We start from the raw sequence: 14,915 nt of genomic DNA on the forward strand, positions 1-14,915 counted from the left end.
ACTGTATCTGTCTCTGTGTACAATGCTTTCCTGATTCTGCTACGCTCACACTGAATCAGTTTCTGGAGGTCGTTCCAGTTACCATGGAATTCCTCTACTTTATTATTCCTTTGAGCACAATAGTATTCCATCACCAACATATACCACAATTTGTTCAGCCATTCCCCAGTTGAAGGGCATCCCCTCAGTTTACAATTTTTCTTTTTTGTCACCACAAAGAGCACAGCTTTGAATATTTTTGTACTAGTATTTTTCCTTTTTATCTCTTTTGGGTACAAACCCAGAAGTGTTATGGCTGGATTAAAGGGCAGATAGTATTCTGGCACCATTTGGGCATAGTTCCAAATTGCCCTCCAGAATGGTTGGATCAATTCACAACTCCACCAGCAATGAATTAGTGTCCCAACTTTGCCACATCCCCTCCAGAATTAATTACTTTCCTTTCCTATCTTGTTAGCCAATTGCTAAGTGTGAGGTGATACCTCAGAGTTGTTTTCATTTGCATTTCTCTGATTAAAAGAGATGTAGAACACTTTTTCATGTGTTTATTAATACTTTTGATTCCTTTAACTGAAAATTGCCAATTCAGGCCCCTTACCCATTTGTCAATTGGAGAATGACTTGATTTTTTTTTTACAATTGGTTTAGACCTTTATCAATTTGAGTAATTAGACCTTTGTCAGAGGTTTTTGTAATGAAGATTGTTTCCCAATTTGTTGCTTCAGTTCTAATTTTGGATGCATTAGTTTTGTTTGTACAAAAACTTTAAAATTTGATGCAATCAAAATTGTTGATTTTAAATTTTGTGATTCTTTCTAGCTCTTCCTTGGATTTAAAGTCTTTCCTTTCCCAAAGAACTGACAAGTGTACTATTCTGTGCTTGCATAATTTGCTTATAGTTTCCTTCTTTTTATTCAGGTCTTTCACCCATTCTGAGTTTATCTTATTATAGGGTGTGAGATGTTGATCCAAATCTAATCTCTCCCATACTATCTTCCAATTTTCCCAGCAGTTTTTCCCAAATAGTGGGTTTTCGTCCCAAAGGCTGTGATCTTTGGGCTTATCATAGACTGTATTGCTGAGTTCATTTACCCAAAGGCTATTCCAGTGATCCTCCTTTCTGTATCTTAGTACCAAATTGTTTTGATGACCACTGCTTTATAATATATTTTGAGATCTGGGATTGCAAGTACTCCTCCCTTTGCTTTTTTTTTTTCATGTTTTCCCTGGATATCCTTGATCTTTTGTTCTTCCAAATGAACTTTGTTATATATTTTTTTCTAATTCAGTAAAAAAAGGTTTTTGGTAGTTCAATGGGTATGACACTAAATGAGTAGATTAATTTGGGCAGGATTGTCATTTTTATTATGTTAGCTCATCCTACCTATGAGTAATCAATGTTTTTTTTTCTAATTGTTTAGATGTAGTTTTAATTGTGTGGAGAGTGTTTTGAAGTTTTGTTCATATAGTTCCTGTGTTTGTCTCAGCAGGTAAGTTCCTAAGTATTTTATATTGTCTAGAGTGATTTTAAATCAAGTTTCTCTTTCTAATTCTTGCTGCTGAAATGGGTGGGAGATAACATAGAAATGCTCATAACTTATGCAGGTTTATTTTGTATCCTGTAACTGTGCGAAAGTTTTTGATTATTTTGACTAGCTTTTTGATTCATTCTCTAGGATTCTTTAAGTAGACCATCATATCATCTACAAAGAGTGAAAGCTTGGTCTCCTCATTGCCAACTTTAATGCCTTCAATTTCTTTTTATTCTCTAATTGCTACTGCTAGTGTTTCTAGTACAATGTTAAATAATAGAGGTGATAATGGGCATCCTCTTTTCACTACTAATTTTATTGGGAGGCTTCTAGTTTATCCCCATTACATATGATGTTTGCTGATGGTTTTAGACATATACTGTTTATTATTTTTAGGAAAGGCCCTTCTATTCCTATACTTTCTAGTGTTTTCAATAGGAATGGGTGTTGTATTTTATCAAAGGATTTTTCTGCTTCTATTGAGATAATCTTGCAATTTTTTGTCAGTTTTATTGTTAATGTGGTCAACTATGTGGATGGTTTTCCTAATGTTGAACCATCCTTGTATTCCTGGTATGAATCCTATCTTGTCATAGTGAGTAACCCTTGTGATGACTTTCTGGAGTCTTTTTGATAGTATCCTACTTAAGGTTTTTGCATCTATATTCATTAAGGACATTGGTCTATAGTCTTCTTTCTCTGTTTTTGACCTGCCTGGCTTTGGAATAAGGACAATATTTGTGTCGTAGAATGAATTTTGTAGAAATTCTTCTGGCTTATTCTGCCAAAAAGTTTGTATAATATTGGGATTAGTTCTTCTTTGAATTTTTGATAGAATTCATTTGTGAATCCATCTAGACATGGGTATTTTTTCTTAGGTAGTTATTTGATGGATGGTTCAATTTCTTTTTATGATATGGGGTTATATAGGTAATTTAATTCTTCCTCTGTTAGTCTAGGCAATTTATATTTTTGTAAGTATTCATCCATATCACCAAGATTGCCATATTTGTTACCTTGTAATTGGGCATAATAGTTTTTAATGATTTCCTTAATTTCCTCTTCATTAGAGGTGAGGTCTCCCTTTTCATCTTGGATACTGTCAATTTGTTTTTCTAATTTCCTCTTTTTAATTAGACTGACCAGTACTTTGTCTATTTTATTTGTTTTTTCAAAGTACCAGCATCTATTATTATTTATTAAGTCAATAGTTCTTTGACTTTCAATTTTTTAGTCTTCATCTGAGGATTTTTAATTAGTTCGCTTTCTAGTTTTTTTATTTGTATGCCCAATTCATTGAACTCACCCTCCCTAATTTATTGATCTATGCACTCAAGGATATAAATTTACCCCTGAGTACTGCTTTGGCTACATTCTATAGATTTTGATAGGATGTCTCATCTTTGTCCTTCTTTTCAGTGAAATTATTAATTGTTTCTATGATTTGTTTTTTAACCAATTTTGTGGAAACATATTATTTAATTTCCAATTAATTTTTGATTTGCCTCTCCATGTACCCTTAATAATTATTATTTTTATTGAATTTTGACCTGAAAGGGTTGTTTTTATTATTTCTTCTCTTTTGCATTATTTGACATGTTTTTATGCTTAGTAGAGGGTCAATCTTTTTAAATGTACCATGTGCTGCTAAAAAGAAGGTATATTCCTTTTTGTCCCTATTTATTTTTCTCAACATAGCTATTAATTTTAATTTTTCTTTGAATTCATTCATATCTCTTACCTCTTTCTTATTTTTTTTTGTTTTGATTCATCTAGGTCTGTTAGAGGTTGAAGGGGAGGGATTTAAAAATGACATAAAATTAAATTAATTTTTAAAAAAATAAAGAAAGGAAAAATGTCATTTTGCATTTCTTGTATATATGTATATATATGATTCAGTTTGTCTTCATTCAATGTCCACCATCCTCCTTATTGTATATAATTTTCTATTTATTCTCAAAATATCTCTGAATTTGTTGCTTCTTTTCATAAATACATTTTCCATAAGTATTTTCTAAGAATTATTCTGTCTTTCTAATTTTTTAATACTATTTATCTGATGAAACTCTTTAAGACTCAGTTCATATCCTTTGACCATTTGTAACTTGGTGAATGTGTTGTAGTCTTATAAATTTGACTCATTTCTCTTTTTATTTGAGAAATGAGTTTTTTGTCAGAGACACCTGACCCTTACATTTTCTCCCTGTATATCCTTTGCCTTTTAATCTTAAGTGCATTAGTTTTGTATTAGTAAAGTATTAGTTTAATAAAAAAAATAGTAAAGTAAAAAGTTTTTTTTAATTTAATGTAAAGTTGAATATTTTACATTTCATAATGTTCTCTATGACTTATTTCTATACAAATGCTTCTCTAATCCATAGATCTGACAGATAAGCTGTTGTATATGTTCCTTTATTTTTAAATCATTTATCCATTTTTACTTTAATTTGGTTTTTATGGTGTCAGGTATTGGTTTGTGCCTTTTTTTTATCATATTATTTTTCTATTTACCCAACAGTTTTTGTGGAATAGTGAGTTTTTCTTCAAAAACTTGGATGTGGAAGTTTGTCAGACACTAGATAACTATCATTTACTACTGCATATTGAGCAACTAATATATTCTATTGGTCCACTCTTCTATTTCTTAGCCAGTACCAGCTTTTTTTTCCCAATAGTTGTACCTTTTTAATACAGTTTGAGATTCAGTATAGCTAAGACACCTTACCTCATTTTTTAAAATTAATCCTCTTGACATTCTAGGTTTTTGTTCCTTCTGATAAATTTTATTATGAAGCAATTTTAAGTTATTTGTTTAGTATGCCCTTGAATGAGTAAATTAACTTAAGCAGCAGTTTTGTTTTATTATATTGACTTAGCCTACCTATGACCAATAATTTTTTCAATTGTTTAGATCTGACAATTTGCATTAAAAGTATTTTTTAGGTATGATCATTTAGTCCCTGGGTTTGTCTTTGTAAGTGTGAATTTTAGATTTACTCCACCCTGCTTACTCTTCAGAATTTTAGCAACCAGGGATGTATACATCCCTACTTAAGGATTAAGTGGGGGAAGGAAGGTCTATGAACCACGTGTGCTAGCAAGTGACAAATCAGAAACAACTGATTGACCCCCTGGGCTGTCCAAAACCAAGTTTAAGCCACCATTGTTACATGTGAGACACAGGAAGTGATATAAAGAACTGCCTTTATATTTTGTGTAACTTCCTGTGAGTGACGCTGGGTAGTAGTACTTGACTTGGAGGGCTGGAGCATGAGACTTTAGACTGCTTCCCTAAGATGACTACGTGGTGAATTTTAAGGCTGACTCCCCTTTTCCTTGGCTCTTTCTGGAGGCACTAGCCTCGAAGGAGGCCTCCTGGCTGGAAGCCGAGCTAGATTTAATCTTCTGGGAAGGTTCTTTGGCTAAGGCCTCTGAACTCCCCCTGGTTCAGACCAGGCCAGAGCAAATCTTTCCTTCTCCTTCTTATTCCTAATTTCTTCCTTCTATTGTAAATAATCCACCATAAAATTCCATCCTGATGAGTATTTCATTGGGATTTAGAATATAAATCCCTTGTGACCACTAAATAATATATTCAATCTCAACCCTAAAATTTTACCCTTAACATAGGTGGACTCCCATGTATTTCATATGGTCCACAGTTATTTTCTTTATTAATTTTTATTTTAAAATTTTATTAAATTTCCACATAAATCTTCCAAAGTCATATGATCAATATTGTTTCCCTCCCTTGTTCCCTTCATCCTCTCAGAGGAGGCAAGTAATTCAATGTAGGTTATATATTTATTATCTTGCAAAAAATGTTTCCATATTATTCATTTTTGTAAGCAAATAATCTTATAGACCCCAAATCCCCCAAAATATACCCAAATAAACAAGTGATAATTATATATTTTCACTTGTATTTCTATTCCAACAGTTCTCTCTCTGAAGGCAGATAGCTTTCTTTTTTATAAGTCTTGGATAGCTCAGTGGATTGAGAGGCAAGCCTAGAGATTGGAGGTCCTAGGTTCAAATCAGACCTCAGTCACTTCTCCACTATGTGACCCTGGGAAAGTCACTTGACCCCCATTGCCTATCCCTTACCACTCTTCTGCCTTGGAATGAATACACAGTATTGATTCTGTAATGATTAAAATTTTGGGGAAACTGAGGCAGGTCGAAATTAGTTTCTCTCTAGAAGTATTATATTTTTGGAGGTTTATTTAAGATGAGGAATTTAGGAAAATACAAGTAAGAAAGGCATGTGCTAGACCCAGAGAGCCTATTCACGACCACTCACATCTTGCCTGCTAGGTGGAGAGCAGCGTGTGCTCAGAAGCAGAAGTAGGAAATGAGACCTTCAGTAGGTGGAGAACTCCTTTAAATAATAATTTGTGATCTCGCCCAGGTGAGAATTCAGTGTGATTACAAAGCATTCTCGGAAGTGAGCAAGCACTTCTGGGGACTGGAGTGCTAGATTCAAGTCTCCATTTTTACATTTCACCATGTGATCATTTGGGAAAAAAATAAATTTTCCCCCCAAAGGATCATGAAAACATAATCAATTTAAAGAATACAATAATTTGAGGATAAGAGAAAAAAATGAAACCAATAATTGCTGGACACATTGACAAAAAGCCAGTTAGGGGGCAGTCTCATTTGGCATGAAAGTACAGATACAAATAAATATTCAATCAACCACACCCAAAGTTCATTCTTGTGCAGCTTGTGGTCTGGTGGCTTCTTCATGGTGACTTCTCCAACAGTTCAGTTTCTGGATTCAGGGAAGTGGCTTTCTTCTAAAAAGGAATTTAAACTTTGTAATTTAAAATATTTTTTATATTTCCCCATGTTGTGGGTGATTGAAAAATATAGGATCACTTAGGGATGTGTGGTGGAAGTATGAGGTATATGAATCATTTGATAAGAGAAATTAAAAAGACATCAGAAAAATCCAAAGAAAAAAGAAAAATTTCTGGATGAAAATATAGACAATCAAAGTCTCACATGTAAAAACTACAAGTGAAAGAAAAATAAATCTATAACATATCCTTGAATAAGGGCCCAATTAAAATGATCTAAGCAATGATGCATTTACCCAGTCAGTATCCAGGACTACAGAAAGTTACCACACTATGAAAGACAGAAAAAAGGGACTAGATTATAGAAGCCAAGTTTGAGATACTTGGTAGAATGTGGAGCAAGGAAGACCTGCCTTTCACACATGTTAAACAGCCACAACCTCAAACCCTAAACATGTTCAAGTCCTCTTTGTCTAGGCTCAAAATTACATCAATCCCACCAGGATTCGTTGGTCTCTTTGACCTTGTGCTCAATTGGCACTATGCAGTTTAGCTTTGTGCTTCTTTGGCACTGTGCTATGGCTCTTTTGTGTATATCTTGTCCTGGAATCTGATTAATCTCATTAAGCAAAGTCCCATAAATTTTTAAACAATTAGTGGCATCATTTTTATAGTCTCAAGCTTTTGGGGCATGCATTAGCAAGTGTATCTTAAACTTATAGTACTGCAAAATCAAAAAGTTAAAGAAAATCTTAATGCTGGTGACATGTGCTTCAAATATAAAAAAGAGAAAAATAAATAGTACATTGCACATGCAAGAAAAATATAATAAAAGAGTTTTAAAGAATTCAAAAATATAACTTATAATCATTGACACACTGCATTTAACCTGACTGTAAAGGCTACTGGGACTCTTTCCTACTTCCACTTCGGGGCAGACGGGTCTTTTCATGATGTAGGTGAGGTTGAATTGGGCCTCTCGGTTCACCAAGACATGTGCTTTCTTATTTTGTATTTTATTTGTATTTTAATCTTTAATAAACCTTATAAAATATAATACCTCTAGCAAAGAGAAACTAATTTTAATTGCTACAATTGCAAGCCACAAGGTAAGGGTTTAAAAAAATAAATAAAATTAAAAAAAAAGATTTTTCCTGTATCATTGTACTGCTGTTAGTAGCAAAGTCTATCACATCTAATCATTCTATAATATTGCAGTTACTATGCATAATAATGTCTTGATTTTCACAACTCTACCAGTAATCCATTAGTGTCCCAATTTTGCCACATCCCCTCCAACATTTATTATTTTGTTTTACTGTCATATTGGCCAATATTCTAGGTATGAGGTGGTACCTCAGTGTTGTTTATATTTACATTTCTCTAATCAGGAGGGATTTAGAACAATTTTTCATATGATTATTGATAGCTTTGATTTCTTCATCTGAAAACAGCCTCTTCATATTCTTTAACCATTTATCGAATGGGGAATTACTTGAAATCTTATAAATTTGAATGAGTTCTTTATATAATTTGAGACATTAGACCTTCACTGGAGAAATTTTTATGAAATTTTCTCCTGGTTTGTTGTTTCCCTTATAATCTTGGTTGGCTTGGTTTTGTTTGTACAAAAACATTTTCATTTAATACAATCAAACTTATTCTCTACAGTTATTTTAAATTATATTTGTCTTTCTAACTCTTACTGTAAGACTTTTTGGTAGAATTCAGAGATACTGAAGGTTTAATATACATTTATTTTATTTCCTGTTCCTTTGTTAAAGTTGTCAATTGTTTCTACCAGGTTTTTTGTTCATTCCTTTGCATTCTCTTAGTATACCATGATATCATCTGCAAATAATGATAGTTTTACTTCCTCATTGACTATTCTATTTTTTTCAAATCCTTCTCTTATTACTATAGGTAGAAATGCTAACCATTTTTAATATCTTCTTCAAAGAATGGGAGAGAAGAGAGGAAATATGGGGAAGGGAAGGGATATAAAAGAAGGAAAGAAAGGAGAGAGAATCAGAGCAGAAGGAAGAGTAATCATATATTGCAAGATGTTCAGTATAAGAAGGACAGGAGTGTCAAGCCTTCTGAAACCAATATATTAGATCATTTGCATGTTTATGTGAATTTTAAAATTAATCTTTTATTTCTTTCCAGGTTATATGTCAATACAAATTTTAATAATAATTCTCTGATGTTTCATGATTTATATATTCTCTCCCTTCATACTACCCTTCCACATTCTGAAGATGTCAGACCATATGATATGGGTTAGACATGCAGCATTATACAAAAATGTTTGTGTTACATTGTGAAAGACACATATCTTATATTAGAGAAAAATTCATGGAGTAAATAAAGTGAAGAATAGCATGCTTCAGTGAACATTTAGAATCTTTAAGTTCCCTCTCTTGTGGTTGATAGGTTTTTAATTTTTTTTTTTTATCATGAGCCCCTTAGAATTGTCCTAGATCCTTACATTGCTGATAATAGTTAGGTAATTCATGGGAATGCTAGATGGCTCTATGGTTTGTTTTTAAGAAATAACAATGCAAAAAGATTTTTAAAAGGTCAAAACAAAAGTCAAATTTCAAGTAAGTCACTTTTCTTGCAAAATTTAACTTACAGAAAATAAAGGAATTTAAATAGATGGAGTGTAGAATAATGGATATGAATTTACTTTTATGATATCAAAATATACAAATTGAACTGAAATATAGAGGGAAATATCCAGAGAAAACATTCTAATATTTTTACGTGAAATAATAAAATTCTGGTAAAATATTATCTCTTTTCTTTTTTGATGAAGAGACTAAAATTATTCCTATAACTTGTTCAGCTCTTCCAGTGAGCATACATATAAAGACACAGTGTTTTTGCCTTGTTTGGAAAGTGATTTATTTTCCCTAACAAATTGTGGCTATTCTGATATTACTGAAGCTTTTCCTACCTCAAATTCCTTCTTTTTTTTTTACAGAAATATTGATGGCACCAGTGGTTTCTTAGTACCAATATATTCATATATGTTTATACATATATTTAAATAGACACATGTAGGTATATATGCATATAAGTCTTCTACATATATATATAATTGGGAGATGAAATATATTTAGAGCTGTAGAGCTTGAGATTGATCTTCTTGAGATTGATCATTGTGTTCCTATTTCTGTTGAAAAGGATACATACAAACCTTCTGTTTAAAAGTATATATACATTGTTGATGGAAAGCGGAACAGTGGATAGAATTCATGGATTCAAGAATTGTTATTATGTGACACACATACATATGACTGAGCAAGTCAGACAGTCCTTCAGTACTCACCAAGTAATTCTCTAAAATATAATTACAGAGTAGGTGCTAACTAAAAGTACGTAAGGGTTCTTCATCAACTGGGATATCTTCAGATGCATCTCCTATCCTTCCTCACTTGCTTATTCTACTCATCAGAACAATTTTATTGGTGCCATGACATTCTGTCAAAGCATCAACTGTATCACATAAAGGCAATCTAAGTTTAGAACAGTTCTCTTAATACAGAAAATTAAAGTTAAGTGAAAGAATTATTGCAAAATGCTTTGTAACCATCATCTGATCTTAAAAATAAATGAGATTTCATTTTTAACCACCTATAAATAATAAGATGCTATTTATGTAAGTGTTTAATTCATATATTTGTTCATCAGTTTTTTCAATTATTTTTGTCAATAGCAGAGATGTCTACTTTAAGATTAATTCCCTTAGAGTAAAGACTGTAATGATATAGGAAAATGTGTGAAAAAAAATTTTCCTGTCCACCACATATTTCTAAATGTCTATCTTGAAATACTCATATTTGGCATTATAAAGAGATAATTTCTAGCAGTTCACCAAGAAGCAGATTCACAGTCTCCCCATCAGCTTACATATATATTCTTATTTCCTAAAAGTGCACAATTACATATAAGGCATATGGGAATCTTTCCTCTATTATTTCTAAGGAAAAACTGTACAATACAAAAAAAAACCCTTCTCATTTTTTAATTTAACTTTTAAACTTTCTTCAACAGATTTCTTGAATGCCAATTTATGTACATGAAATTGGTCTTAACATAATAAGGAAGAAAAAGCAACTGAGCTGTAGACATGAGAACAGAGCAGTGATCAAGAGAATGCCTTAGGTCATGCTTATTCTCCATTTTAAAGAAAAAATCAGGAATGAGACAATTACATATAATATTTTAATCTAGACTTAACGTCATTATGAATGAACTGTAATTAAGTAAGTAGAGAGAAGGGAGGACTGAGTTAGGAAAAAAAGATCACTTACCTATTTTCTGTCTGTGTATGTATCTAAATGCTCTGATTTTTCACAGCCAGTATTTTGTTTCCTTAAAATGTCTAATTTGCCTACTGTTGTGTTGCAAATAATCCTAAGAAATAAACACAGTTGACATAAGTAAGAATCTTGTCTATGATGAAGGTCCCACATAGACTTTTTAATTCAACCACTTTTCAAAGCAGATATTCTCTCTATCATATCCTAACAAGCCTTTAATTACAGTTTTTCTGAGGTGAGGAAGACTGTTCAAGTTGTTCTTCAGCCATATTTGACTCTTTGTGACTACATTTAGGGTTTTCTTGGCAAAGACACTGAAGCTTATTTTATAGTTGAGGATTTTAAGGCAAATTAGAGTTTGCCCGAGATTAATCCACCAGTAAGTGTCTGAGATCAGAGTTGGACTAAGGTCTCCCTGACTCCCAGCCTGGTAGTCTATTCCCTGCAACATCCAGCTATTTAATTTTGGGGCAACTCCAATTGTTAATAGTTGTTTTACTTGTTTGTTTATTTTCTTACATTTTTTACCTTAATCTTTATCTATTTCTGCCCTTTAAGGACAAACTGAACATTTCAGATTATTCTTTTGCATAACAAACTTTCAAGTACGAAAAAAAAAACCAACAAAAAAAAACTCCTTTTATATTTCCTTTTAAATGTTCTTTACTTCAGACTAAGAAAGTCTTCAGTTCATTTTTATATGAAATGGTTCTCTTCATATCTTGTATACTCTTCTGGTTATTTTCAAGCTTCCTAAAGATATTTATAAAATGTAAAATCCCCAAACCAAATAAAATACAGTTGTCCCTCACTATATTCTGGTTCATTTATTATTATTATTATTATTATTATTATTATTATTATTATTATTATTATTATTATTATTATTATATTATTGTGGTTTCACTGTATTGTGGGTTTTGTAAATATATATATCTAATTCTGCATCATGAAGGTTTCATTATATTGTGATTTTGTGGATGAATATTGTACTATAAACAATTGAAAGCAGTACCACTACTGCTTGAGCAAGTTTGTCAAAGTGAGATTGTAAGTGGCACATTATTGGCTGATGGAATGAAAGGTGACCAACCACTGCACTGTGTTCTGTATCCTGTGTGCTGATTGGATCAGTGTTTAAGAGTGTGAGAAAGCTTAATAAGAGTGTGGAATGGGTTTATAGGAGAGTGGGAAAGGTTTAGAAAACCTTAAATTATATATATATGTATGTATATATATATATATTATACATTAATATAATGCTGCTACTATGTGGATTTTCACTTATCATGAGGGTCTCTAGAATGTAACTCCCACAATGGTGAGGGATCACTGTCATTCAAATTTCTTATGCACATGGGAGAGTACAGGAAGACTGCAGTTTTAATTTAGTGACTATAATAACTATTAACATTGACTACTATTATATTAACATTTTCAGATCTTAATCAAAGTTATAAGTCATACTGAATTGTCAGTCCACTAGAAATACTATCATTCAAACCATCAATCAGCCAACTTTAAATCTATATTTCTATGAGAAAGTAGTTGTGAGTCAGTAGAGATTTTATTTAAAGAGTAATGATTGAGTGGAGACATTATGGTGAAAGGATTCTATAAGGAATTGGTTCAGAACAGAGTATGTTAGGCAGACAGATGGTCAGTGCAAAGGAACATATATTGAATTTGGAGGGCATTATGGGGAAAAAGAAAAAATGAATTTTGTCTCGAATAATTATATAATTGGCAATAGAGATTAATTGAAATTAAGTTTTAAATAGCTTGAAAAGCCAAAAGAGAAATTTCTATTTTGCCTAGATGCAATATGGAGTCAATGAAGTTCATAGAAATGGGTGTTAAAAGAAACACTAGCAGTAGCAATTAGAGAAGAAAAAGGAATTGAAGGCATTAAAATAGGCAAGGAGGAGACCAAATTATCGCTCTTTGCAGATGACATGATGGTCTACTTAAAGAATCCTAGAGATTCAACCAAAAAGCTAATTGAAATAATCAACAACTTTAGCAAAGTTGCAGGATACAAAATAAACCCACATAAGTCATCAGCATTTCTATATATTTCCAACACAGCTCAGCAGCAAGAACTAGAAAGAGAAATCCCATTCAAAATTACCCAAGACAAAATAAAATACTTAGGAATCTATCTCCCGAGACAAACACAGGAACTATATGAACACAACTACAAAACACTTTCCACACAACTAAAACTAGACTTGAACAATTGGAAGAATATTAACTGCTCATGAGTAGGACAAGCCAATATAATAAAAATGACCATCCTACCCAAACTCATCTATTTTTTTAGTGCCATACCCATGGAACTTCCAATTTTTTTTTTTTTACTGATTTAGAAAAAGCCATAACAAAGTTCATTTGGAAGAACAAAAGATCAAGGATATCCAGGGAAATAATGAAAAAAAAAATACAAAGGAAGGGGGTCTTGCAGTCCCAGATCTCAGACTATATTATAAAGCAGCGGTCATCAAAACAATTTGGTACTGGCTAAGAGACAGAAATGAGGATCAGTGGAATAGACTGGGGGCAAGCAACCTCAGCAAGACAGTATATGACAAACCCAAAGGTCCCAGCTTTGGGGACAAAAATCTACTATTTCATAAAAACTGCTTGGAAAATTGGAGGACAGCGTGGGAAAGATTAGGTTTAGATCAACACCTCACACCCTACACCAAGATAAATTCAAAATGGGTGAATGACTTGAACATAAAGAAGGAAACTGTAAGAAAATTAGGCGAACATAGAATAGTATACATGTCAGACCTTTGGGAAGGGAAAGACTTCAAAACCAAGCAAGACTTAGAAAGAGTTACAAAATGCAAAATAAATAATCTGGAATACATCAAATTAAAAAGGTTTTGTACAAACAAAACCAATGTAACCAAAATCAGAAGGGTAACAACAAATTGGGAAACAATCTTCATAAAAACCTCTGACAAAGGTTTAATTACTCAAATTTACAAAGAATTAAATCAATTGTACAAAAAATCAAGCCATTCTCCAATTGACAAATGGGCAAGGGAAATGAATAGACAGTTCTCAGCCAAAGAAATCAAAACTATTAATAAGCACATGAAAAAATGCTCTACATCTCTTATAATCAGCGAGATGCAAATCAAAACAACTCTGAGGTATCACCTCACACCTAGCAGATTGGCTAACATGACAGCTATGGAAAGTAATGAATGCTGGAGGGGATGTGGCAAAGTAGAGACACTAATTCATTGCTGGTGGAGTTGTGAATTGATCCAGCCACTATGCCCAAAGGGTGATAAAAGACTGTCTGCCCTTTGCTCCTGCCATAGCACTGCTGGGTTTGTAACCCAAAGAGATAATAAGGAAAAAGACTTGTACAAGAATATTCATAGCTGCACTCTTTGTGGTGGCCAAAAATTGGAAAATAAGGGGATGCCCATCAATTGGGGAATGGCTGAACAAATTGTGGTATATGTTGGTGATGGAATACTATTGTGCTAAAAGGAATAATAAAGTGGAGGAATTCCATGGAGACTGGAACAACCTCCAGGAAGTGATGCAGAACGAAAGGAGCAGAACCAGGAAAACATTGTACACAGAGACTGATACATTGTGGTACAATCGAAGGTGATGGACTTCTCCATTAGTGGCAATGCAATGTCCCTGAACAATCTGCAGGGATCTAAAAAACACTATCCACAAGCAGAGGATAAACTGTGGGAGTAAAAACACCAATGAAAAGCAACTGCTTGACTACAGGGGTTGAGGGAATATGACTGAGGAGAGACTCTAAATGAACACTCTAATGCAAATACCAACAACAGGGAAATGGGTTTGAGTCAAGAACACATGTTATAACCAGTGGAATCGTGCATCGGCTATGGGAGAGAGAAAGGTGGTGGGAGGGAGGGAGGGGAGAAAAAGAAAATAATCTTTGTTTCCAGTGAATAATGTTTGGAAATTACCAAATAAAATAATGTTTAAAATTAAAAAAAAAAAGAATTGCTTGATATGGGATTTGTCACAAGCCTTCAATTTGTAAAAAACTCAATATCTGCAAAGTACCATAAAGTAAAGTGTGATAAAATGAGGTATGCCTGTATATCACTAATCTTGGACTTTATATTTGTGTTAGGAATGATGGAGAATTCTGATGGAAGAACTGAAGAGCTGAGAGAAGCCAGTCAGTTAACTCACTTCTCTTTGGGAAGCCCTCCAGTGAGGTTGATCTGAGAAAA

Source organism: Monodelphis domestica, chromosome 7 (assembly GCF_027887165.1).
Source record: "Monodelphis domestica isolate mMonDom1 chromosome 7, mMonDom1.pri, whole genome shotgun sequence".
NCBI lineage: Eukaryota > Metazoa > Chordata > Mammalia > Didelphimorphia > Didelphidae > Monodelphis > Monodelphis domestica.